The sequence below is a fragment of the Bubalus bubalis genome, chromosome 18 (genome assembly GCF_019923935.1).
Source record: "Bubalus bubalis isolate 160015118507 breed Murrah chromosome 18, NDDB_SH_1, whole genome shotgun sequence".
Classification (NCBI taxonomy): domain Eukaryota; kingdom Metazoa; phylum Chordata; class Mammalia; order Artiodactyla; family Bovidae; genus Bubalus; species Bubalus bubalis.
In genome coordinates this window covers 23,044,352-23,052,250 of record NC_059174.1, presented here as the reverse complement: position 1 = coordinate 23,052,250, position 7,899 = coordinate 23,044,352, and the positions used below count along the sequence as shown (strand labels likewise).

Here is a 7,899-nt window from a genome sequence, read left to right as displayed (position 1 = left end):
AAACACTGAATGTTGGTCAGATGAGCTCAGTAGTCAAATGAATATCCATGCACCTGCTTTTGTACCTGGTGCCGATGGGAGAGCTCCAGGCTGGGCTCAGAACCCACTGATGTATCTATATGGGTTTGCTGTGTGGCCCTGAACAGGTCACTTCACCTACGCCTTTGTGTCCTCACCTGCACAATTGGGGAAGTTAAAAACCCTCCAAGTGTTCTCCTAGCTCTAAAGTTCTCTCCATAATCGCATGTCCTTCCTTCCCTGTGGCACTCCTAGGACCTAGTCAGATCACAGATGTGGAAGAATCTTGAAAATCCAAGAATTGCACAGTGGCTAAGGGTATGGACTTTGGAGGCCAACAACTCAATGGTTTAAAATCTCAGCTCAGCGCCTGCTTGTTTTAAACCTGGGGAAACTTTCTTAAGCTCTCTCCATTTCAGTTTCCTCACATGTCAAAAGGGTATAATAAAATTCACTCACAATGCTGTGAATATTAAACAAGTGATTGTAGGGAAAGTGCTTAAAGCAATGCTTGGCGCCAAGAAGTGCTTAATAAATATCAGCTCTGTGCCAGGAGCCACTCTTATTGTAAAAGCCTCTGTTCTTGAAGAATGTCTAAATTCATGGGGAGACAAAAAGTGCCTCTAAAGTACAGTCTGGGGACAACAGGAATTCAGAGTGTGGTGGAGACTTTCAGACCTGTAGGAAGCAGGGAAGGGTGGCCTGAAAGAGTTTGGAAGGTTTCTCTAAGGAAAGCATTGATGGGAGGATTTGCCTGAGAAACAGTGGGAGTCAATGGGAGGGTGCTTTGTGGGGAGCCCTATCCCAGGTGGGAGAAAGAATGGACCAAGCATTGCTTCACTTGGTCATTTATATCTTTAAGGATGCCCTCGAGTCAGGCTCAGTGTTTTGTGCCAAGGACACAGGTGAATGAAGCAGTTCAATGTCATAGCTCAGACCATGGACCCTGAGTCAGACGTACTCGGGTGAGAGTCCCAGTACTGTTGCCTTCAAGCTGTGTGATCTTAGTCAAGCGCTTTAACCTCTGAGATTTACTTTTCCATTCTGTAAAATGGGGGGATGATAATGGCACTTCATCCGGGGGCCATTGTGAGGATTAAATGAAAAATGCCTGAAAAAGAAGTCAGCCCTTGCTAAGCGATGGCCATTTTTGCTCCCTTGATATGGGAGTCTTTTGCACTGGAACATTGTGGGGAGCATTACCTGTGTGAGAAATACAGTTTCTGACAGAGAATTGTACATAACTCAAAAGACAAGATCTAGGCTGCATGCAAAGACTCTCCAGACTCTGTGATGATTCTACACATCAATAAAAATGATTCAGAGCAGTGTATTCAAAGTGTGGTCTGTGTTCCCATACCAACCCTGAATATCTTTGGAAGAGATCTATGATGAGACAATGGAGAGGTTGAGAGTAAAAGCTTAGACGCTTTTATGATGTGACATCCAGATGCATGTTGGATAGACTTGTCTCACTGAACAGGATATAGATGAGTTCAGTCATTGTTGAATTTGCCTCCTACAATGCATGTGGCTCAAGTTGCGTACCAGTTGTATAGTAGGACCAAGTGTTAATCCATGATAGATTGGAAATATTTAAAAATGGTCCTTTGCAAAAGATAGTTTGAGAAACAGTTTTCTAGGCAGGCAGAGAGCTTTAATTCTGAGTGAGCAGATGTATCAGTTAGAGTCCTCCAGGAAAATAAAATGTGCTCTCGGTGTTTCAAACATAGAGAATTCAATAGAGGGGACTGATTACACAGGCCATGGAAGATCTGGGAAGCCAAACAAGGGACAATGATACAACCTAGAAATTAGCTACTGCAGGAATCTGTGACCACCTCTAAGGCTGGAGGGACAGCAGGAGGATGTGGTACAACTAAAATCAAGGTTCAGGGTTGTCCAGAGGGAGCTAGACCCATGGTTAGGGTGCCCCAGTGGGAGCTGGAGCTATGGACAAGACTTAGGTTCTGTCTTAGATGCCACTGGAAGAAAGGACAGATAAGGAGAAACACCCTGACTTTTATCCTCCTTCTATCCTCTGGTATTCTGCCAGGACCTTCCATTGGTTAGGACCTACCCAGAAGCCAGATGGCAAGGCAGCTTGGGGATAGAGAGCAAGGGAATGGCAGTGAATGGAACTAAGAGCAAATAAGCCAATGACTGTCACAGGGGGGTGAGAAAGCAGGAAACTAGCCAGACAGAAATGATTTCCAATCAACTTCTGACCATAGTGGTAGAGTTGGTGGTGGTGGATTCAGAATTTTCTCACTAGCTCTCTGTCTCCAGTTGTTGAGAAGACCAATTAAGACAGTGCTCAGTTGATACTCCAGAAAACGGACAGGGAAGAAGATGGAATTTCTCCACTGCCAATCTCAAGAGCAGGATTAAAAAAAAGGATTAGGCACTTCCCTGGTGGTCTAGTGGGTAAGGCTGGATGCTCCAAATGCGGGGCGGGGCGGGTGCTGTATTTGATTCCTGGTCAGGGAACTAAATCCCACATCCTGCAACTAAGAGTTTGCATGCTGCAACAAAAGATCCCACTTGCTGTGATGAAGATCGAAGATCCCACATGCCGTAACTAAGATCCAGCACAGTCAAATAAAAATAAATATTTTAAAAAGAAACAGGATTAAATGTTTCTCTAGATTATTTTCCCTTCACACTCCTTCTTGTCACTTTCAAGTGGGGAAAAAAAAATTCTGTGAGGTCTGTGCTGTCTTTCATGTTTGAAATGGAGATGTTAGAGTCAAAAGATGTGTGCATTATGGAGAAGATGTGAGAGGATTTCTTAGAAGATGAAGAAAGAATTCCAGAGACGTTAAGCAAGCAAACAAACAGACCCAGCGGCAACAACTACAACAAACGAAGAGATGGGGAGAATAAAACACTTGTGAAAAAACCTGCCAGGCTATGATGCAGGGAGAAAATTGATATTAATGAAACATCATGAGCGAATTAAGACAGCCAAAGTACTCTCAGATGTCTGTGGGGACTGCTCCTCTCACTGGCTTTTGGAAAAAGTTAACATGTAAAACTTCCTCATAAACAAAAGTATTTTAAGAATTTCAACTCGGAGACATTCCTGGCTAGCATCACTCATGCAGTTGGGAATACCTTTGATTAATTCCGGCTGGTAATTAGGTTGGAGAGTGTTTGTGCCAAGCGTTCCTTAGAACTGTGTAAAAGGTGAGGCAGGAAGGCAGGGCACCCGGGGAGAGACCCCCCACCTGGCTTTCGAGCCCTGAAGTTGGCTGGATGGTGACTTCTGGTTTTAGGAGTGAGACCAATACACTCTCAGATTAGCTCTGGTCATTTATAAGACTGTCACTGAAATCACCCTGTGATTGCAAAAGACACCAGCTGCAGAGTATCTCCAGCTCATCTCCTTTCTCTGAGACCATCCTTTCTTCACCGTACAGCCATATTTAAACCTCAAGATCCCACCCCTGCATGTAGCTGATTGGACCAGGAGTGGTCACTTGACTAAGCTTAGCCAGTCATATTCTCCCCCAACTGTCAAGCATTTGGAACCAGCATTTGCAGATGCTAGTGAGTTTCTTCTTGTTGCTTGAATTGCAAAAGCATAAATGTTAAGGAGTGCTGGCTATGTGCATTTCATAGAGAAGCCAGTTTACAGAGAAAGAAAGATGAGGAAGATCCAGAGAAAAGCGGTTCCCGGCAATGAGGCTTGAGAGAGACTCTGGTTATGGGGCCCTTGTTCTTGTCCTCTATGAGGCCCAGTTTCATGGTCTCTCCTTGCGTTTTGAGAGGTGTCTCCAAAAAATAGTCTCCTTTTTATTGCTTGTGCAAATGTGGGTTTCTGCTCTTTGCCACCAAGACACCAACAGTATGAGAAAATGGCGGTTGCTATGTTTTGGCCTAAGATGCCCTGGTGCCTGCAGTTAAGACTGGCAGACCGTACTTTCTTATTACTCACCTCAGTTTAGGAGACATCTTTGCAATGCATCTTAATACTCTCTCCTATTCATAGCTCAGTTGGTAAAGAATCCATCTGCAATGCGGGAGACCTGGGTTTGATCTCTGGGTTGGGAAGATCCCCTGGAGAAGGGAAAGGCTACTCACTCCACTATTCTGCCCTGGATAATTCCATGAACTGTATAGTACATGGGATCAGACACGTGTTGGCAGAGTCCCATGCGACTGAGCCACTTTCACTTTCAATAAAGGAAGAAGTGGGTGGAGATGTTGTGCAATTGGATGGCTCCTCTGAAAACTGTCCTGACCCAAAGCAGCCCTTGCTCTCCTGCTTTATGTCCTACCATTGGAGTCATCCCACTTTATGTAGGTCAACACAGGTTGCTACCTGGAGAGGGAGCGAGCCCATTGTATAAATGGTATGAACGAAGCTCAGTGCTTAAGTGACTACTCTTTTCAGCATCTAGCAAAGCTCTGGAGCCTGGTGTGCTGCAGTCCATGAGGTCACAAAGAGTCAGATATGATTTAGCAAGTGACCACCACCACCACCAACAACAACACTAAGTTGGCATCAGCACCAAGGTAAGGCCTGTTACCCAGGTTGGTTCTTGGAGAAGTCTTGCAGCTGTCTTGGGGAAACGAGTATCAGTGCTTCCCCACCATGACTATGCTTTAGAATTACTTGGGAAGGTTTTTTTTTGGGAAAAAAAAAAAAAAAAGTCTAATACCTACACCACACTCCAGACCAACTGAATCATACATAGTCTCTTGGTTTGACACCTGGGCATTATATATTTTTAAAGTTTTTCTTTATTTGGCTGCATTGGGTCTTAGTTGTGGCATACAGGATCTTCATTGTATCATGCAGGATCTTTCATTGCGGTGCACGAACTCTCTAGTTGCTGTATGTGGACTTACTTGCTCCCAACATGTGGGATCTTAGTTCCTTGGACAGAAATTGAACCCATGGTGCAAGGTGGGTTCTTAACCACTGTACCATCAGAGAAGTCCTAGCATTGTTTTTTAAAAATTCCTGGGATGATTTTAAGATTCAGTGGAAGGACTGATTGCTAAAGCTGGAACTCCAGTACTTTGGCCACCTGATGTGAAGAATTGACTCATTGGAAAATACCCTGATGCTGGGAAAGATCGAAGGTGGGAGGAGAAGGGGATGACAGAGGATGAAATGGTTAGATGGCATCACCGACTCAATGGACATGAGTTTGAGTAAGCTCTGGGAGTTGGTGATGGACAGGGAAGCCTGGCGTGCTGTAGTTCATTGGATCGCAAAGAGTCAGACATGACTGAGTGACTGAACTGAGGGTTAAGAACTATTGTGTGTGCTTTGTGCTAAGTCGCTTCAGTCATGTCCAACTCTTTGCGACCCTTTGGACTGTAGCCCACCAGGCTCTTTGGTCCATGGGATTTTCCAGGCAAGAATGCTGGAGTGGGTTGCTATGCCCTCCTCCAGAGGATCTTCCCAACCCAGGGACTGAACCCATATCTGTCACATTTCCTACATTAGCAGGTGGTTTCTTTACCACCAGCACCACCTGGGAAGAACTATTGAGCTGGGTGAATTACTTTTGGGAAAAAGGAATGATTAATTGAGCTGATGAGTGCTGGATCTTCATTGTTGAGAGCTGAACATAAACCCCCTGAGCACTTTGCTTGGGATGGTTGGGAGAAAGGAAAAAAAAAAAAAAAAAAGGGTAGACTGGGCTGTTGAGTTCAAAGGTTTCCTGTTATTGTGGAAGTCAAACTAGTATGGACTGTCTGAAGTTCATCACTCATTATACTTCATTAATTTGGATTCAGGTGAGAATTTATGAGTATTCTCAAACTCTTAGGAAATAGCTTTATTCAACAGAGGAAAAATATAAATAAGACAGCTCATCCTTTGGCCTACTTAAGGGAATCAGCTCTACACACACACACGCACACACACGCACCCCCCACCCCAACAGTGAGTTTGCTAATAATACATTGGATTTGAGTTAGTCATTCAAGTAGGTCCTTGGGGATCACTATTTGCCAAACACTGTTCCTGGCATATGGTAGAGACTCAATAAATATTTGTTGAATTAATGAATAAATGAACATATTGTCACTGTAGAAGTCACCACATGCTGTTTGGATTATAGAAGGTTTTGAAAGAAAATGTAATATTTTGAGGTCCAAACAAAAATGAGCTGATCTGCCTCCATCTGTAGCCTGGGGATGGAGGGAAGCAGTCATAGGTCAGAAACTCCATATTTGGGATGGGCAGTGATTTCTATTGGCTTTGCTTTCAAGATTCCCAAACTCTAACCTGTCCCCTCTGCATACTCCAAGGCTGGGTCTAACCTGACTAAATTTTGGCTAGTAATAAAGGGGAGTTGGGTGAGGCACCCCACATATGTCCTGTATTGGGGAGGTAATAGCCCCCTCCAGAGGGCTCCTCCTTTGGGCATCACCCTGTCAATGGACACATTGAGGGCCCAGAGCCTCTCAGACTTGCCAACTGAAATACCAATAAGGGCAATAGAACTTAAACTCATAATCTCCATGATATAAGGGCATTTCCTTAAAGAAACCAGTGCCGGCAGGGCTGCTATGAACGAAACTGAATTGTGCCATCACCGCCATCACCCCAATTCCTGTGTGAGATCTATAATCCCAGAGTGGTTGTATTTGGAGATAGTCTATAAGGAGGTATGTGTGTGCTAAGTAGCTTCAGTTGTATCTGACTCTTTGCAATCCCATGGACTGTAGCCCACCAGGCTCCTCTGTCCATGGGATTCTCCAGGCAAGAATAGTGGAGTGGGTTGCCATGCCCTCTTCCAGGGGATCTTCCCAACCCAGGGATTGAACCTGCATCTCTAGCATTGGCCGGCAGGTTTCTTTACCACTAGCACCACCTGGGAAGCCTGCCTATAAGGAGGTGGTGGTGGGGCAGTTGCTCAGTTGTGTCAGACTCTTTGCGACCCCGTAGACTGTAGCCCACCCAGCTTCTCCGTCCATGGGATTCTCCAGGCAAGAATACTGAAGTGGGTTACCATTTCCTTCTCCAGGGGATCTTCCCGACCCAGGGATCGAACCTGGGTCTCCTGCATTGGAGGCAGACACTTTAACCTCTGAGCCACCAGGGAAGCAATTAAGGTTAAATGAGGTCATAGAGGTTGTAAAACAGAATGAAGTAAGTCAGAAAGAGAAAAACAAATACCATTTAACATCACTTATATGTGGAGTTTAGAAAAATGGTACAGATGAACTTACTTGCAAAACAGCAATAGAAGGACTTTCCTAGTGGTCCAATGGTTAAGAATCCACCTTCCAATGCAGGGGATGTGTGTTTGATCCTCAGTCAGGGAACTGAGATCCCATGTGCCAGGGGACAACTGAGCCCTTGTGCCACAACTAGAGAGAAGCTTGTGTGCCTAGAGAAGCCCAAGTGCTGCAGTGAAGATCCTGCTTGCCCCGACTAAGACCTGATGCAGCCAAATAAATAAATATAATTTTGAAAAAAGCAGAAATAGAATCGCAGATACAGAGAACAAACTTATGGTCACCAAGCGGGGTGGGGGTGGGGGGTGGGCAACAGGGTTGGGATGAATTGGGAGATTGGGATTGACATTTACACACAGAACTGGGCTCTGATTAGTTGCTCAGTTGTGTCTGACTCTTTGCGATCCTGGACTGTAGCCCACCACGCTCCTCTGTCCATGGGATTCTCCAGGCAAGAATACTGGAGTGGGTTACCATGCTCTCCTCCAGGAGCTCTTTCCCAACCCAGGGACTGAACCCAGGTCTCCCACATTTCAGGCAGATTCTTTACTGTCTGAGCCACCAGGGAAGCCCAAGAATACTGGAGTGGGTAGCCTATCCTTTCTCCAGGGAATCTTCTTAACCCAGGGATTGAACCAGGGTCTTCTGCATTGCAGGCAGATTCTTTACCAGCTG

The 7,899-nt window shown here is 45.1% G+C and overlaps 1 non-coding gene across 1 annotated transcript; it reads right to left on the bottom strand.

Annotated features, from left to right (window-relative positions):
- Nucleotides 1–7,016: 7,016 nt before the first annotated feature.
- On the bottom strand, nucleotides 7,017–7,088 carry TRNAW-CCA. Its single transcript has one exon. It is a non-coding gene; the product is annotated as a tRNA-Trp (tRNA).
- Nucleotides 7,089–7,899: the final 811 nt, after the last annotated feature.